The 20,359-nt window shown below is 42.0% G+C and overlaps 1 protein-coding gene across 2 annotated transcripts in view; it reads right to left on the minus strand.

Moving 5' to 3' along the window:
- The window catches only part of adamts17 (ADAM metallopeptidase with thrombospondin type 1 motif, 17), a 460,607-nt gene that overhangs the window by 362,696 nt on the left and 77,552 nt on the right, over positions 1 to 20,359 (minus strand). The window lies entirely within an intron of this gene.

Below are 20,359 nucleotides of genomic sequence, written 5' to 3' on the forward strand. Positions count from 1 at the left end.
TTTCTTGCTGCCGATACCGGTGTTTTTAAGCTATGTTTCCTTCAAGCAAAGGGAACTAAAACTGCAGAAGACCTTTAGCTCCCCACAGTACTGGACAGCTTTCTATTACACTCAAATTCAGCTCGTAAACACCTCCCAGTATCCTAATTTTTTAATTTCTACTGAGCTCTCATACAAATTTGGTCAACATGGAATTAATTTATGGATAGCTTTCTTCCCAGTTCTCTCTAGGAAATTTTATATTGAATACAGAAACCGTATACTCTGATATTTAACTTTCAAGATCTACCAATTAAATTCAATGAATCCAGATCAAAATAACTTGAAAAGATGGAAACACTCAGGCCTGTCTACATCAAACTTCACTAGCCATCTGTCAGCTCACTATATATACCACCGATAATCTGGTCAGCTTCCTTTGAGTCTGTAACTAATCCCTCATATGCTAAACTAACTACTCACACTGAATCTGTAAACCTGCTTACCAGGAACAGGAAATATATCAGCAATACTCCCTCAGTAAAATCTGTCCCCATTACTTACTGCATTCTATTTATTTTGTTCCAAATTCTCTTTGACATAATTTGATACATTCCTGACCCTCTAGTTCCACTGAAACCTCATGATAGATGTGGTCAAGAGTTACAGACCATAAGCCAAATCTCTTGTTGGAACCTTATTTCCACAGATACTACCTGACCTGATGGGGTTTTCTTCCCAACGTTTTCTGCTTCTGTTTAAAATCAAGGTGTTTCTTAACTGGAAGCTGGTGCAGGCCAACGAGGTGGTGGTGACTAAACTGGGTGCGAGTTGGAAAGTGGAACAGGGACCCAGGCAAGAGGAATGCTGGGATCAGATTTCAGTATAGGCAGTGTCAGGCAATGCTACAGAGAAGGAACTCACACTATGAGTGACAACTTGGAGTTGTGGTCCAATGCTCATCACAAAGTTACGTATCACAAACAGATTCATAGAGTTATTCAGCACAAAAACAGGCCCTTTGGTCCAACTGGGTAAGAATGGTTTAGGTTGAGAAACAAAGTACCATAAATCTGAAATAAAACAAGATGATGCTGGTGATACCCTGTAGGTCAGGCATTATCTAGTGAATGAAACAATGCTCACAGTCCAGGTCAAAGACTTCTATATATATAAAAAAAAATCAGAACCAGAGAAGGCTAAAATCTTAAATCTTGTTTTAGGTTGCAGGGAAACAAAAGGAAGGACTGTGGATACAGGAGAGATTGAACCATTCACAAATGATTGAAACCCATTTAAATGGAAATCTTAGCCAGCATGGACCAGATGGCTGAAGAGCACATTTTGATGCCTTTTGACTATGATTGAGCAGGTGCAAACTAACTTGTCATCTGAAAGACCTCTCCGCAGTTAAGGAAGGCAGAGGATGGGTGGTAAAGTTGTAAGTCAGCTCTGGGTGTCTGACTTGTTGCAGTTTATTTAGACCTTTTCTTAAGACCAATCTCCTCTGAGCAGCTTTAGCAACTAGTTCACCAATTGCCTAACTTCTGAGGACTGCAGATTTGGAGTCTTTGGATGCTATATTGTCAAGAAGTTGACAAGATCTCTTGCAAAGAAATGAGATCCATTTACTTTCCTGTCATAAAAAAACTCCATTGTCTACTCCTGTGTATTGATATGTGGCAAGGCCATTTAACATCAACAACTTAAAGCTTGCTGGATCTAAGCACTATTGCAGAAACATTTTTTTAAATAGCAATGTGTTACTGAAACTACAGTAATTCCTGATTCACAACTGCTGGATTATGTGGCTAGAGGACCCTAATAATTTCCTAGAGAAAGACAGGGCATAAGCAGCAACAATATTGGCCGAAGAGAATAACCATAAACAAAAGCAAAAGGGGAACAGAACAAACCAAGTTTTAATTCTGCTGCAATCCAGCCGGAGGAGCAGGTCTGCAGTCAAGCGCTGGCAGTCAGCACTGGGATTACATTGGCAAGGAGCAGGTTGGCTTCCAGTCAGAGCAACTGCCAGATCCGTGGCAGTCTGCCTTCCAAGTGGAGTTGGTCCCTAGGGAAGAAGTCTATGACGCACAGTCATCAGCAGCACTATTACAAGTTACCTTTATTCAGAGAAAACTTCAATACACAAAAGATCCCACTGGGGCAACCTTGGCTTAGATTCAGAGTGCACTTGGGATCTGGGGCTGCTCAAATTATCCAAAAAAAATTTTTATCTGCACAAGCAGTATTTACTGTAGAGCCACCTTAGTTCAATTATCACATGGTGCTAGCTGCAGTAAACTATCTACAACTTCAATATCCATGAGTGTGCTTTACAAGCACATCCTCATGTCGGTGCTGAATAGACTGCTAAACTTTTGAAAGACTACTGCATAAAGTTTTTAAAAATGTGAATGCAATGAATGCCAAAGCACTCATCTTCCTAAAATGCTCAGTATTACATCATGCAGGAATGCAGATTTATACATTACATTAAAAATCTCACAGGTGCTTTATTTTAACTGCCTTGGAAGCCTTGTCACAGCTTTGGCTCTTTCCCAGGACAATATCAGACCCTTTTGGTTCAGATTTATTATTTTAACTATTTTCACATAACTGAAATATTCTTTGCAAAGACTGGATTATTTTTTTTAAAGCAGATTTTGTTATGTGGAAGTTCCTGACCAAAGGTGAGCAAGCTACCTTCTGTCACCCATACACTGTAATTTCAGGCCCCAACTACAATACACAGCGTACTGGCATGAAATAGCACAATGCAGATATAGATGATGAGTGTTGTGAATCTTAACTCCATCTGTATACCTTGCTTCCACAACCTTTACCACCTTAATGGAACAACTCCCGTTTTGAAATTTGTTAAGTTCCTGATAGAGTCACAGAGCAATGCAGCACAGAAACAGGTCACTCAGCCCAAACCATCCACACCTACCAAGATGTCCACCTGAGCTGGTCCTACTGGTGTTTGGCCCCTATCACTCTGAACCTTTCCTATCCATACACTTGTCCAAGCATATTAAGATCTCCTGACCTTGCTGTTCTACAACTGATGTTTTTCTAAACACTATCCCTTGTTATTAATGAAATGAGGCAGGAAAATAAAATTCAGAACAGGGAAAGCTTGGAGTAAATTCCATTTGAGCAGACCTTGCCTTCATTTAAAAAAAGATCTTTGTCAATAACGGAGAGATTCCTTCAAACTCATAATTTTCCCTGGCAGAGAGGAGCGCGGGGTTTTCAACATTCCAGTGTGAACAAACTGGATCTTGATCCAAAACCTGCATGAAAGCACATCCCTTCCTGCAGCCAATGAAGGACTGCAGTCACTGTTTTAATGCGGGAGACACAGTTTATCGGTACCCAGTAATACAATAAGTCCCCGGATAACCTACATTAATAGTACTTAGTTAAGTTACAGAGTGAAATTCCTAGTCATCTTCATTACATAGATCTGTGGAACCCTTTGGAATGGAAAAATGAAACTTCAATTACCATATCAAAAGCAAAGCACATCTGCTGACACAACACACTCCCACATCTACATACAGTGAAACTTCCAGAGTCAGGCTTCAATCAACAAACTTGATTCAGAGGAAAAGCCACCCATTCCAACTCTCTGCGAGAAAGTTTCAATTTCTCTCAGCAGATAAACTATTTGATCCTAACAATATTTTTGTTCATAGGCTTTTTAGTGTGGGTTGGGGGTAGTTAAAACCTGGGTGAGCTAACTTTTATCTGTACTGTCCACAGATCCTCCAACAGTAATATTGACATACGAGGCAAACATTAAAACATCTAAAGTGAGCGTTCCAGAAACAACAGCAGGCTGGGAGATTTGCACTCAGATTTGGATGTGGCATCTGAAGTAATTTATTTCACTGAAAATTGCTTTCAGGCCCTTCAGTAACTTCTCTCACCTATCCAGTGAAGCTATGACCATCAGAAATCTCTTAGCATTATAAACCTAATTTAAATTACCAATCTGAAACACTGACATTTTAAACTTGTGCCTTGCGATTTCTAGGGCAGCAAGTTAACCATGAAGCCATAAAGAGTCAGGAATGTATTTCAGAGAAATGATTAGGATTAAAATGTAGTGGTCTGATAAGGAAGTTTGCAGAATACAAAGTGAAGGAAGTATAGATGGTGAGAAAGTTTGTTCATGGATTCAGCAGGATATAGACCAGTTGGAAATGTGGGCAGAGAAATGGCAGATGGAGTTTAATTCACATAAATATGAGGTGTACACTCATGGAGAGCAAATATAAGGGAAAGATGTACAGAAAATGGAAGGACCCTTAGGTGCATTTGTGTACAGGGGATCTTGGCGTGCAGGTCCCTAAATATATCGGGTGGTCAAGAGTTGAGTATAAAAGTTGGGAAGTTATGTTGCAGCTGCTTTACATTTTTGTCAGGCCAAACTTAGAATATCATGTACAGTTTTTGCCACCACATTGCAGGAAGAATGTGAAGGCATTGGGTAGACTTCAGTGCAGAAGACATTCACAAAGATGTTACCTGGATTATAGAATGTTAGCTACAAGAAGAGGCTGGGCAAACTTGGATTATTTCCTCTGGAGCATCAGAGACCGAGAAGTGATCTTATCAAAAATTATGAAAAATGTTGACAGGGTTGATGTCAGAGTCCTTCTCCCAGGAGAAAAAATATCTAATACAAGATCATATGACTTTAAGATGAGAAGGATAAAAATTAAAGAAATTGATATGAAAACCTTCTTTTTAATACACAGAATGGTAGCTGCCTGGAATGCATGGCCAGGGGAAATGGTGACATCAAATGCAATAGTGTTTAAGAAGAATTTAGACAGGCACATGAACAGGCAGGGATTTAGCGATACAGACTACGTGCAGTGAAACTGTCATTATGGTTGGCATATACGTCATGGGCAAACTGCTCACGCTGGGCTGTACTGTTTTGTTACTGTACTCTTAAGGAGAACACCGTGCAATTTTACTCTACAGTTAACATAAGCTTGCAAGCTACTCTTGCCAAGGATGATGAGGCAGGGGAATTTTGTACATGACTAAATTGTTTCAGCATCAGCCGTCACTGGAAGACATTACCAAACTCATTTCGACAATGTCTGCATCATGGAGAAGCCCCATGTCAATCTTCAGATTCTCAGGTCAACACTGCTATCCATCAGTTAACACAAACTCAGGGAATGCTGGAAATTCAGTTGAAGCTTAAAGCAAGAACACTGCTCTTCACTGGCCAATGTCAGGAAAAGCCACGCAGATATGACACTTGGGGATGATACAGAAATCTGAAGGCTTTGATACAGCTGCTGGGAATGTAATGCTGAGTTGGAACATCTGGAGGGACAAATTAAAAGATGTATTTCAACTGGATGTTTGAAAGCTCAGGCAAGACAAAACTGATACTTGAGGTGATATCATTCCCAAAGCAGGGAGTTAAAATGAACAGTGAAATACATCACTAACAACACAATGACCAGCAGATGACAGCACCAATGGGAATGTGTTGGAAGTCTCAGCACATAACAATAGTTCAGAATCAAACAGCAACTGAGCAGTTTCTTTTCAATAGTCTGTTCTGATCTAATTAAAGGATTGAGGAGTAGGTTGCACTGCGGGGTAACTTATCTGTGGATAATGACAACCCATTGGAGGCCATGGCTGCTTTGCTTCCTATGAACTGATTGTGCTGACACTTATCCATCAGTAATCTATAGATTCAGATTTCAGACAATTAACAGATGAGGGTTTTGGTGGAGCAAGTTCTGAGAATTGGGATGTACTATCTGAAAATGACGGGAATAAAGCAAATTCAGTAATAACTTTTAAGTAGCGTATACTTTTCAAAGTGTCAACATAGACAAATTGACAGAGTGGCATTTCTACTATAGTATTTGCGCAGGATCTCACGAAACCAGAGGAAGGGTTACCAACTCTTGAACATGGTCCCAACATCACCCCATTGCATCAACCATCTGCCACATTTATTTTGCTTATTGAGATACAGCATGGAACGGGCCCTTCTGCCCATTAAAGCCACGTTATCCAGCAATCTCCCAACTTAATCACAGGACAATTCATAACAAGCAATAAACCTGCCAAACAGTACATCTCTGGATTGTGGGAGAATTGGCAGCAACCGGAAGAAACCCACACAGTCATAGGGAGAAAGTACAAACTCCTCACAGGTAGTGATGGAAATCAAACTTCCACCAGATTACAAATAGGAAATTGGTCAGGCAGCTAGTATCACTTTGAATTGATCTACAACCAATTGATTTATGGAGTCAATAAGTTTTAACGTTGCAGTTAAATCCTTCCCACATCATATCCTGCTTTCATAACATTCAGATTTCATGAAAGGACATTGGCACAGAATCTCCATGAAATGCATTTCAAAGCAGATATCAAACCCTTCATCAAAATAATGAATCAGTTACTAAACCTCATCAAAGCCTTGCTGGGGACCTGCATTCTATCCACCCTATAAAATACAGGGAGAGTCCCTACATTTGCAGTTAATCGGCGAATGAAATGTTCCACGCCATTTTCAGTACGGCCATCCAAGTCAGTGCTGAGTAAGTTTGGAAATAGCTTTATCAGGGTCTGTGCAAGCAATCCTTGCTTTCTCAGGAAACACAAAGAGGGAGAAGTTCAATGACAAAATGTAGAAGGAATTCTACTACGTTATCAGATTATGTTATTTTGCTGGTGAACCTTACATTACCAGATGATGTGTAAGGCTCATTAAATCAGCTTTGCTGAAACTTGTAGCACTTGGTTTGTTGTATGGATTACTGTATAGCCTGAAATTCAGGTACTGTGTGTGGAGTTTGCAGGATCTCTCTGTGGCCATGTAGATGTTCCAATTGTCTCTCACATCATGTCGATGCTCTGGCTGGTAGGTTAATTGGCCACTTTAAATGATGTGTGGGAGGTTAAACGATCATAGAGCAACTGGTAAGCATGGGAGAGACAATGAGTTACTGGGAAATAAATGGGGGAAATGGGATTGATGGGAATACTCAGTCAGGCAGAGGCTCAATGGGCTGAATGTCCTCCTATATTGTAAGAAGATATGAAATGTGGGAAATAAGGCATTTATCAGCTGTTAATTTACTAGTGTTACAATATATTGTACTGCACCCTCCCACCCACCCCCTCCCCACCCGACCCACATGCAGCTTGCTCTCAAGTTTCACCCCATTCACCACAACAAAGCACCACCCATCATTCCAGACCTTCATCCTTACAGCACAAGGTGGCACAGGAAACGTGGCAGAACTGTTTAAAGTCAAAAGGATTAAGAGATGGTAAACAGAGAAATTTCTCTAAAGATCAAAGGGGAACAAAAAGATATCACTATTGAATAAACCACCAGTGCTATGAGGTGAACTCATGCAATATATAGTCCAAGGTTTAGAATTCACTATTCGAAGGAGTGAGGGTAAAAATAAAAAAAACCTTCACTACGAAACTGTGAAGAGCAGAGATATGTACATTCCACCTCAGGCCAATGTGAAACAGGCTCTACATGATCTGAACAATGTGATCAATATACATGAATCCACACACACTGACATCTTCTCCATCATCCTGGGAGATTTTAACCAGACCAGCTTGAAAAAGTCTCTAAATAATTACCATCAACAAATCATTTGTAGCACCAGAGGAAACAACATTCTGCACCACTGTTACACTAAATTCAAGAGTGCTTATCGTGCTACCCCAAGCCCACAGCTAGGAAAGTCTGATCGCCTGGTTGTACTTCTACTCACTGAGTACAGACAGAGACTGAAGACTGCAGCACCAGTAGTGAGGATCAAGAAGGCATGAGAGCGCTTACTAGACTGGACTTTATTCAGGAATTTGGTTTCAAATCTGGATGAGTATGCCACAGTTGTTACTGATTTCATTAAAACCTGTGTGGATGTGTGTGCCTACAAAAAACTTGCTGTAGATTCCCAAATCAAAAGCAGTTGATGAACTAAGAGGTTTATCGTCTGCTTAGGGCTAGACCTGTGGCATTTACATCTGGCGACCCAGGTCTGTACAAGAAAGCCAGGTATGACCTGTGGAGGGCTATTTCAAAAGCAAAGGAACAATTCCAAGTGAGGTTTGAGGTGACATCGGATGCATGTCAACTCCGGCAGGGTTTGCAGGACATTATCTCCTACAAAACATGAATGGCAGCTATGCTTCACTACCAGATGAGCTCAACGCCTTTTTATGCCCGCTGTGAAAAGGGAGAATACATCAACAAGCCATGAAGATCCATGTCTCAGAGGCTGATATCAGGCCGCCTCTCAGGAAAGTGAACCCTCACAAGGTGGCAGGCTCTGATGGAGTACCTGGTAAGGCTCTGAAAACTTGTGCAAATCAATTGGCGGGAGTATCCAAAAACATTTTCAACTTCATTGCTGCAGTCGAAAGTTCCCACCTGCTTCAAAAGGGCAACAATTATTCAAGTGCTTCAGAGCAGTGAAAGCTGCCTTAATGACTGTCACCCTGTAGCATTCACATCTATGATGATGAAATGTTTTAAGAGGCCAGTCATAGCCAGAATTAACTCCTGCCTTAGCAAGGACCTGGACCCACTGCAATTGCCACAATAGGTCTACGGCAGATGCAATCTCAATGACTCTTCACACTGCCTTAGATCAGCTGGACAATGCATACACCCATGTCAGGATGCTGTTCATCAACTATTGCTCAGTGTTTAACACCATCATTCTAACAGACCTGATCAATAAGCTATGGAACCTGGATCTTTGTACCTCCCTCTGCAAACCAGAAGACCACAATCTATGCAGATTGGTATTAATAACTCCTCCTCGCTGACAATCAACACTGGCACACCTAATATTGGCATGTGCTTAGCCCGCTGCTCCACACTCTCTATACCGATAACTGTATGGCTAGACATAGCTCAAATGCCATCTACAAATTTGCAGACGATACAACTATTGTAGGGTGAATTTCAGATGAAGACAAGAAGGCGTACAAGAGCGAGATCTATCAGCTAGTGAGTGGTGTCACAACAGCAACCTTGTACTCAATGTCAGTAAGACCAAAAAGCTGATAGTGAACTTCAGAAAGGGTACAGCAAGAGAACACAAACCAATCCTCAGAGGAATTAGAAGTGGAGAGAGTGAGCAATTTCAAGTCCCTAGGCGTCAAGATCTCTGAGGATCTAATCTGTTCCCAACATATCGATGCAGCTATAAAGAAGGCAAGACAGTGCCAATATTTTATTAGGAGTTTGAGGAGATTTGGTTTGTCAGTTAAGATACTCGATATTTCTGATGTATCATGGAGAACATTCTGACAGGCTGCATCACTGTCTGGTATGTGGGGGGGGGGGGAGGGGGAAGGCCATTGCACAGGATCGAAAAAAACTACAGAAAGTAGTAAAATTAGTCAATTCCATCTTGGGTACGAGCCTCCATAGTATCCTAGATATCTTCAAAGAGCGGTGACTCAGAAAGGCAGTATCCATCACCCAGGACGCACCCTCTTCTCATTGTTACCATCAGGAAGGAGGTACAAAGCTTGAAGGCACATACTTTGTGATTCAAGAACAGCTTCTTCCCTCTCTGCCATCCAATTCCTAAATGTACATTCAACCCATGAACACTACCTCTTATTATTTCTGCTTTTGTACTATTTTTAATTTAACTATTTAATATGCATATATATACATACTCCTATATTCATTTACTTATTTTTCCTACATTATCATGTATTGCATTGTACTGCTGCCACTAAGTTAACAAACTGTATGACATGTGCCTGTGATAGTAAACCTGATTCTGACACTTCCTCAGCAAGAGCACAATTTTAAATCTTAAATCTGTCTCACTTTTCTAACATCAGTCCAAGTTTAGTCCTGTTCTCAATTTCTCCAGAAGACCAACCATAATTTAAAAGGCCTTGTTGCTAGCTCATGTCCCATTATTGAATGGTACATACATTCTGGCAGATTCACTAAAACCTCCCTATAATGGAGGTCAAGAGTCTGCGATGTTGTTCCTGCATAATTGTATTTCGTTCATTCATTTATTTTGCTGTGGTGTGAACATTGAAAGCAAAGTCAACATTTAATCCTCAACTGCAATTGTCTTTCTTTGAGATAGCAGTGAGTCACATTCTGGAACCACTGCATCCTTCAGGTGAAAGTATCCCTGAATCGTACAAAGTTCTACGATTTAGACAGTAAAGTGAAGCAGTACTGCCAAGCTAGATGTCCAACTGGAGCACTTGCATTCCCAAATGCCTTCATCCTTTTGTGGATTTGATGGTAACTATAGGAGCCTTGGTGAAAAAGTGTAGCATGCTTTATAAAAGTACTTATTGTTTGGGGGCGGGGGGAAAGGAGACAGTGTGGTGATGGAAGGAATGTTTAACATTGTGGACTGGGTGCAAAGCAAAATGGATGGTATTGAGGTTCTTGAATCCTGCTGGAATTTTTCTCATCTGGGCAAGTGGGGAAGATTCCATTCACACTATCCTGCACCTATTTAGTTTTAAGGCTTTGTATTATCAGGCAAGTCTAACAGCAACTTCAGCCTCTGATCTGCTGACTGTAGGATGTTGATGATGAAGAATTCTGTAAAATAAAGTCATTGAATGGGAGGTGCGAGACCCTGTTGTTGACAAAGGTCCTCTCGGATATATTTGACAGGATTTTGTGGGTCCATTTCCATGAAGACAAACAAAATCCGTTAAGTTCCTGTGAGCTGATCACCTCTTCCATCGCTGAATCCAGCTCACATGATCATCACTGGAATATCCACTTGTTGACCACGGTGCCAGCTAGCACAACTGTCTCAATCAGCAATAGAATTCCATATTGTAGTTAACAGTAATGAGAAGATACAACAGTGTAACAAACCAATATGCCCAAAAGATGTTGAGTCAGAAGCATTTGGCACACTGACAAATAGTCTTATGCTACACAAGATGAGGATGTTGTGCAGAAACTCCAAGATTACTGTAATCCACAGCCTGCAAAAATAGTTGAAACAACAGGCTTTGGGAAGAAGGCGCCAAAGAGGCCATCAGAACAAACCAATCTTGATGCCTATTCTAAACTGAGCTAGTCTAGTGGGGTTTTTTTTGTGAAGACTGGAGGAACAAATTTAACTAAAATTGCTTACTGTGCAAAGTATGAAATGTGATTTGCCTGCAAAATAGCTATGCCAATAGAAGTGCCATTGAGGAATGCAAAAGAATGTCACTACAAAAGGATCAGTGTAGCTGCAATCAACAGTCAGAGAACCATAATGAGGTCCAAGGCTATGAACCATTGACATGAGACCCATACAAATCATTGTTTTATTGATTGCCATAAACACAGAACTAAAATCTGACTTTATGTGAAGTGATCAAGAGATTACATGAAATCAACATGAAGCTGGAGTGAAGCAAATGTGCTGTCAGAAATGTATGGGTGAAGCCCGAAAGCCTGAAATTACAGATCAGAAATCAATCCTAGAAATGGTACAATATTGCAGACTGTGATAATACTCAAGGCTATTGCACCACTTGATGAAAAGTATACAAGAGCATTCAGAGAAAAGAGCAAGTGCATATGAAGATAAAAGGTGAGCAAGATCTTTGCTCATTGCATCAGGATTCCGTCGTCAGTGAGTCCAGAGTTCAAGACTTGGTGTTCGGTGATCGGCAAGTTCTGGGGTCGATACCAAGGATCGACCTCTGAGGGTGGATCAAATGTCTGGAAGTCAAGGGCTGATGGCCGAAGACCTGAATCTATGAGTCCCTTGAAGAAGACGAAGCTCCAGTGTCTGCACATCTAAGCCCACTGGAGGCCACAGATGGAGGACTATGTATTGCCTGAGTGTCTGGGCAAGTGGGAGGGAAGAACAGGACTTGTGTTGCTCTGTAGTTCTGCCGAACATTGTAGGTGTGCTACCTTGGCACCAGAATGTGTTTCAACATCTGCAGGCTGCCCCCAGTACATCCTTGGGTGGGTTAGTTGTTGATGTAAATGACGCATTTCACTGTTTCGATGTAGATGTGATAAATAAATCAGAGTTTTTAATAACATGTAAAGTTGGCACAGGGCATTACAAATCATTGTGCAAACATAATGACAAGTCAGGAGAATCCCATCAGTTTCTTCTTGCACTGTTACAATTTATAGGCACAATTAAGCAAAAACGAAAGGAGGGACAACTTGGAATTGAGGAATTACTTTAGTTTTTACTTAGCAGATCCGTTACCATAACAGAACTTCAGCCGCTGCTGGTAATATTAGAGTCAGAGATAGGTCAGAAATAGCTACCACAGCAGCAGCAAGGATGCAGCAAATGTCAGCCTCCCACTGAAATTACCACTCTATGGCAATACAATCAAGTAAAGCAGTTCCAAGAAAATCACCTTGCCCACTACTGTGGCAGCCACATGAGAACTCTGTTCTCAGTACCAAAAACTGATTTACATGACTTTCCAATAACTACTGCAACTCCAAGGCCCAGATAATTGGGAAGGACCTGGAAAGGAGGTGGAAAAATGGATAGTTTACAAAAGGGAAACTGCTCTCACAATGAACTATCAGACCATTTTTTTTTAAAGTAAAAAGGTTTTGACTAAACTTTTTCCTGAAGCAATGCAGTCAATGTGAAAACAGATTCCAGAAGCTTAGCTTAGTGGCTCAGTTTGCATAAGTACCTCAAAAGATCAGCAAACACTGCATTTAATCAACAAATTTGTAAAGAACAAGTCATTAAAATTGCCTTTGCAGTCATTAAAATTACCTCTGCAGTCATGGTTCTGGTCTATTCAAGCTTTTCAGACATTGAAAACTTGCTGAGTCTGGTTACTCCAAGTGAAACATGGTTTCATGTCTCACTACTGAATAGACACAGCTAAGTTTAGAACATTCTGTCCATGCTCCTGCTACACACACACACAAAATACTGGAGGAACTCAGCAAGTCGGGCAGCATCTATGGAAAACCATAAGACATAGGAGCAGGAGTAGGCCATTTGGCCCATCGAGTCTGCTCCATCATTCAGTCATAGGCTGATCCAATTCTTCCAGTCATCCCCACTCTTCTGCTTTCACCCCAAACCCTTTAATGCCCTGGCTAATCAAGAACCTACCCACCTCTGCCTTAAATACACCCAATGACTTAGCCTCCATAGCTGCTTGTGGCAACAAAATCTACTGAAGTAATTTCTCCTCATCTTAGTTCGAAAAGGACATCCTTCAATCCTGAAGTCATGCGCTCTTGTCCTAAAATCCCCTACCATGGGAAATAACTTTGCCATATCTAATCTGTTCAGACCTTTTAACAATTGGAATGTTTCTATGAGATCCCCCCTCATTCTCCTGAACTCCAGGGAATACAGCCCAAGAGTTGCCAGACATTCCTCATACGGTAACCCTTTCATTCCCAAAATCATTCTTGTGAATATTCTCTGAAGCCTCTCCAATATCAGCATATCCTTTCAAAAATAAGGAGGCCAAACTGCACACAATACTCTGTGTGGTCTCACGAGTGCCTTATAGAGGCTCAACATTAAATCCCTGCTCCTATATTCTATACCTCTAGAAATGAATGCCAACATTGCACGGGCCTTCTTCACAACCAATTCAACCTGAAGATTAACCTTTAGGGTATCTTGCACAAGGACTCCCAAGTCCCTTTGCATCTCTGCATTTTGAATTCTCTCTCCATCAAAATAATAGTCTGCCCATTTATTTCTTCCACCAATGTGCATGACCATACACTTTCTAACATTGTATTTCATTTGCCACTTCTTTGCCCATTCCCCTAAACTATCTAAATCTCTCTGCAGGCTCTGTTTCCTCAACACAACCCGCTCCTCCACCTATCTTTGTATCATCAGTAAAGTTAGCCACAAATCCATTAATACCGTAGTCCCAAATCGTAAAAAGCAGCAGTCCCAACACCGACCACTGTGGAACTCCGCTGGTAACAGGCAGGCAGCCAGAATAGGATCTCTTTATTCCCACTGCTTTCTGCCAATCAGCCAATGCTCCACTCATGCTAGTAACTTCCCTGTAATTCCACAGTTCCACAGGCTCTTATCTTGCTAAGCAGCCTCACGTGCGGCACCTTGTCAAAGGCCTTCTGAAAATCCAAGTACACCATGTCTACTGCATCTCCTTTGTCTATCCTGCTTGTAATTTCCTCAAAGAATTGCAGTAGGTTTGTCAGGTAGGATTTTCCTTTCAGGAGACCATGTTGACTTTGGCCTATCTTGTCATGTGCCTTCAGGCACTCCATAATCTCATCCCTAACAATCGATTCCAACAACTTCCCAACCACTGATGCCAGGCTAGCAGGTCTATAGTTTCCTTTCTGCTGCCTCCCACCCTTCTTAAATAGCAGAGTAACATTTGCAATTTTCCAGTCATCTGGTACAATGCCAGAATCCATCGATTCTTGTAAGATCATCGTTAATGCCTCTGCAATCTATCCAGCTACTTCCCTCGGAACCCGAGGGTGCATTCCATCACATCCAGGAGATCTATCCACCCTCAGACCATTAAGCTTCCTGAGCATCTTCTCAGTCATAATTTTCACCACACAAACTTCACTTCCCCGACACTCTTGAATGTCCACTGTGAAGACTAATGCAAAATACGCATTCAGTTCCTCTGCCATCTCTGCATTTCTCATTACAATACCTCCAGCATTATTTTGTATTGGTTCTATATCTACCTTTGACTCTCTTTTACTCTTTATATACTTACAAAAGCTTTTAGTATCTTCTTTGATATTAGTCACCAGCTTCCTCTCATAATTCATCTTTTCCTTCTGAATGACTGTCTTAGTTTCCTTCTGCAAGTTTTTAAAAAGCTTCCCAATCTTCTATCTTCCCTCTAGCTTTGGCTTCCTTGTATGCACTCTTTTGCTTTTACTTTGGCTCTGACTTCACTAGTGTCAGTAGTGTCCTTCTTCCCTTTGAAGATTTCTCCGTATTTGGAGTATATCTGTCTTGTACTTGCCTCATTTTTCGCAGAAACTCCAGCCACTGCTGCTCTGCTGTCCTTCCTGCAAATGTCCCTCTCATGTCAACTTCAGCCCGTTCCCCTCTCATGCCATTGTAATTTCCTTTATTCCACTGAAATACTGACACAGTGGATTTTATTTTTTCCCTCTCAAATTTCAACATGAACTCAATCATATTGTGATCACTGGTCCCTAAGGGTTCAACCTTAAGTGAAACGAGTAAATAGTTGTCATTTTGGACTGAGAGCCTTCATCAAGACTCCAGATGAAGAGCCCCACAGTCTCGGCCTGAAACGTCAGCTGTTTACTTCTTTCCATAGACCCCCTTCCCCCCACAAACTGAACCCCCTAACATTCGCCTACCAACACAATGATTGACAGACAGTGCAATAGCCACTGCTCTACATACCATCTTTAGACATCTGGAGAAAAAGAATGCTTATGTGAGAATGCTGTTCCTGGACTACAGTTCAGCACTCAACACCATAATTCCCTCCAGACTTCACAAGAACCTCAGAGACCTCAGCCTTCACCCTGCCTTGTGCAGCTGGATCCTGGACTTCCTGTCAGATCGCCGGCAGGTAGTAAGAGTGGGTTCCCTCACCTCCAACCCTCTGACTCTCAATACAGGAGCCCCTCAGGGCTGTGTACTAAGTGCCCTCCTTTACTCCCTGTATACCCATGACTGTGTAACCACCCACAGCTCTAATCTAATTAAATTTGCCAATGACAGTACATTGATTGGCCTAATCTCAAACAATAACGAGGTGGCCTACAGGGAAGAAGTCATCTCTCTGACACAGTGGTATCAAGAAAACAACCTCTCCTTCAATGTCGTATAACAAAGGAGCTAGTTGTGGATTACAGGAGGAATGGAGATGGGCTAACCTCTATTAACATCAATGGATCTGGGGTTGAGAGGGTAAACAGCTTCAAGTTCCTCAGCATCCACATCACCGAGGACCTCACGTGGTCTGTACACACCAGCTGTGGGGTGAAAAAAGCACAACAGTGTCTCTTTCACCTCAGACAGTTGAGGAAGTTTGGTATGGGCCCCCAAATCCTAAGAACTTTCTACAGGGGAATAATTGAGAGGACCCTGACTGGCTACATTACTGCCTGGTATGGGAACTGTACCTCCCTTAATCACAGGATCCTGCAAAGTGTGCGAACAGCCCAGCACATCTGTAGTTGTGAACTTCCCTTGATTCAGGACACTTACAAAGACAGATGTGAAAGAGGGCTCGAAGGATCATTGGGGATCTGAATCACCAGATCTATTCCAGAGCCACAATCTATTCCAGCTGCTACCATCCAGAAAACGGTACCACAACAATAGCCAGGACCAACAGGCTCCAGGATAACTTCTTCCACTAGGCCATCAGACTGACTAACTCACGTTGATATGAGTGTATATCTGTGTTACATTATCTGTTCTATTATAAATTACTATGATTGCACATTTAGATGGAGACATAACAAAGATTTTTACTCATGTCTGTAAAGGATGCAAGAAATAAAGTCAAATCAATGCTGCTTGACCTACTGATTGTTTTGGATTTCCAGCATCTGCAGATTTTCTTGTGTTTGTGTCCATGCTACTATATACTGGAAGTATTTGTTTCAGAGTTTGGTTTTGATCCACTCAGTGGGCAATCAATATAAAATGGAATAGCGTCAATAATCCCTTGATTCCTTCAAAGAATCTGGCCTCAAATGGAGCAGCCAGGAGGTCAATTAGTACACTTCAAGCAACTGTGATGAAGCAAATATTGCAGGGAGCTTTAAAAACTAACATCAGACATGCCTTGGCTAATTTCTTGCTGACGTATGGACTACCAGCAGCTATACAATTGCACAGCTCTTGAAGATAAAGTGAAGAACATGCTTGAGACTGAGTTAAATGGAAATTTGGGTCCTTGAACTTCACAGAAGCTCGAGTCAAAAATCATTATTACTGTAATCAGAACAAATGTATTTTCAAGTGAAACAAAAGCATCCATGTTGCTAGCTCCAAGCAAGTCAAACACACACAGAGAGGAAGTAGAATTCAGTCGAAACTGGTGACAAAATCCAATATTCGCAAAAGTCAAATGATTCCTGAAGATAACCCAAGACTGACAGTGACCAACTTGACTAAATTATATCTGTGTTGGATCTAATGCAGACTTCAGGAAGTGCAGTGACAAATCCAAGTCTGGCACAGTCCAAAAATTGATTCAACGCCAAAACATAAAGCAATCAGGAGGCAATTGTAAGATCTGTAGATGTTATTCATTGATTGTGTATGGTGACAGGTTACAAATAGCTCATCCTCTTCATAAAAATTGTGCATCTTTAAACATGAACATCCTTTTCTGAGAATGCTCAAGAATGTAAATCCAATAATCCTATCAATAGAAGAGTATACAGTGAAGTTACTCTTTACAATGTAATAATATCATAGACTATATAGAACGCAAACTTCCAACTCAGGGTCTCAAATAACAGTTTAAAGTTGCAGATTCACAAATAAACCATTATCTTTATGGATGTGTAGTGCAATTCAATTCCTGAATTACATCCCTTACACTGCTTTAACACACAAGCGTTGCCAGCACCATTAACACTCTGGATAATCGATGTTGGGTTTCAGTATGGGTTGCCCTAGGAAGAACCACACTGGAAAGTAAACCTTGGTGGATGGAAAAGCTCTAAAAGAAAACATTCCCTAACCAGAAGAATTTATCATCCTTCTATTAAAAATTAGACTAAAAAATTCTGATGTGTCTATCCATGGCTGCCTCTATTGTCAAAATGAATCCAAACTCAGGTTGGAGGAACAACACCTTATATACCAGCTGGGTAGCCTCCAACCTGATGGCATGAACATTGACTTCTCTCACTTCCGTTAATGCCCCTCCTCCCCTTCTTACCCCATCCCTGACATATTTAGTTGTTTGCCTGTTCTCCATCTCCCTCTGGTGCTTCCCCCCCCCCACTTTCTTTCTCCTGAGGCCTCCCGTCCCATGATCCTTTCCCTTCTCCAGCTCTGTATCACTTTCGCCAACCACCTTTCCAGCTCTTAGCTTCATCCCACCCCCTCCGGTCTTCTGCTATCATTTCGCATTTCCCCCTTCCCCCCACTACTTTCAAATCTCTTACTATCTTTCCTTTCAGTTAGTCCTGATGAAGGGTCTCGGCCTGAAACATCAACAGCGCTTCTCCCTATAGATGCTGCTGGCCTGCTGTGTTCCACCAGCGGTTTGTGTATCTTGTTGTTTGAATTTCCAGCATCTGCAGATTTCCTCATGTTTGCACTAAAAAATGGCAATTGATTTCAAAAAAGCACCATCTTAAGTACAACTATTTTTGCTGAATTTTTGCTGTCTCTGGCACTGAGGTTGCACCCTTGACTAGGAAGGGGAGGAGGGGAGGAGCGGAGGAGGGGAGAGAAAAGAGCGGTATTGATAGGGGATTCTATAGTCAGGGGGGCGGATAGGAGATTTTGTGGGAAAATCGGGAGTCTTGGATGGTATGTTGCTTCCCTGGTGCGGGGTCCGAGACATCTCAGATCTGGTGCAGGTTATTCTCGAGAGGGAGAGCAAGAATCCAGATGTTGTGGTCCATGTAGGGACCAATGACGTGGGTAGGATGAGTGAGGGGGTCCTGCGTAGGGAGTTCAGGGAGTTAGGTGCGAAGCTGAAGAGCAGGACCTCCAGGGTAACAATCTCAGGATTGCTACCTGTGCCACGTGCGAGTGAGGCAAGAAACAGAAGGATTATAAAGATTAATACGTGGCTGAGAGGATGGTGCAGGAGGGAGGGCTTCAGGTTTGTAGGTAATTGGGCTTTGTTCCAGGGAAGGTGGCATCTGTTCCGAAGGTACGGTTTACACCTGAACTGGAGCGGTACTAACATTCTTGCAGGGAAGTGTGCTAGTGCTTCTTGGGGGGGGGGGGGGGGGGGGTTTAAACTAAATTTGCAGGGGGCAGGGATCCGGATTGTGAGGGAGGATAGTGAGAGGAAGAATAAAGGACAGGTGGGGACTACACTGTTCCAGAATATTAAGTGTGTCATTGAGGAAGTTGGGGCGGAACAAGTAATAAGGAGGACTCATGTACAGAGGGATGGTTCGACAGAACATGGAGTTAAATGTGTTGAAAGAATAAGTAAATTTAGGAAGGACAACAAAATTCTAGGGGCATATAGCCCGATGGGAGATCGGGGAGCTTTGTTAAGCACAATAGGCAATTCAAACAGAGAGCGGAGAAATGAGTTAAAAATTCTATATCTGAATGCACAAAGTGTCAGAAATAAGGCGGATGAGCTTGAAGCCCAGGTGCGAATGGGTAACTATGATGTTGTTGGGATAACGGAGACATGGCTGCAGGGAGATCAGACCTGGAAAATGAATGTACAAGGGTATACGTGTTATCGTAGGGACAGAAATGGGGGCAGAGGGGGTGGGGTGGCCCTGTTGGTGAGGAATGAGATTCAGTCCTTTGCAAGGGGGACATAGGGTCAGGAGAAGTAGAGTCTGTGTGGATAGAACTGAGGAACAGTAAGGGCAAAAGGACCCAAATGGGTGTTGTCTACAGGCCACCAAACAGTAGCATGGATATTGGGTGCAAGTTGAATAGGGAATTAACATTGGCATGTGGCAAAGGTAATGTCGCAGTAGTTATGGGGGATTTCAACATGCAGGTGAACTGGGAAAATCAGGTTGGTGCTGGACCACAGGATAGGGAGTTTGTAGAGTGCCTACAGGATGCATTCTTGGAACAGCTTGTACGAGAGCCGACCAGGGACAAGACTATTCTGGATTTAGTGTTATGTAACGAACAGGATTTGATCAGCGATCTTGCAGTAAAGGAGCCATGAGGAGGTAGTGATCATAATATGATAAGCTTTTATCTACAATTTGAGAAGGACAAGGGCAGATCGGAGGTGTCAGAGTTGCAGATGAACTGGGGAAACTATGGAGCCATGAGGGAGGAGCTGGCCAAAATTGACTGGACAGATAGCCTAGCAGAAAAGAGTGGAACAGCAATGGCAGGTATTCTTGCGAATAATGCACAAGGTGCAAAATCAGTTCATCCCCCAGAGAAGGAAGGATTCAAAGGGGGGGGAAGGGGCCACAGTGGTTGACAAAGGAAGTCAGAGATTGCATAGCATTAAAAAAAAAGGAACTATGACAGAGCTAAGGTGAGTGGGAGGAAAGATGATTGGGAAGTTTTTAAGGAACAACAGAACTTAACTAAAAAGACAATACAGGGAGAAAAAATGAGGTACGAACGCAAGCTAGCCAGGAATATAAAGGAAGATAGCAAAAGCTTTTTTAGGTATGTGAAGAGAAAGAAGATAGTTAAGA

This window comes from Hypanus sabinus, chromosome 28 (genome assembly GCF_030144855.1).
Source record: "Hypanus sabinus isolate sHypSab1 chromosome 28, sHypSab1.hap1, whole genome shotgun sequence".
Lineage (NCBI taxonomy): Eukaryota > Metazoa > Chordata > Chondrichthyes > Myliobatiformes > Dasyatidae > Hypanus > Hypanus sabinus.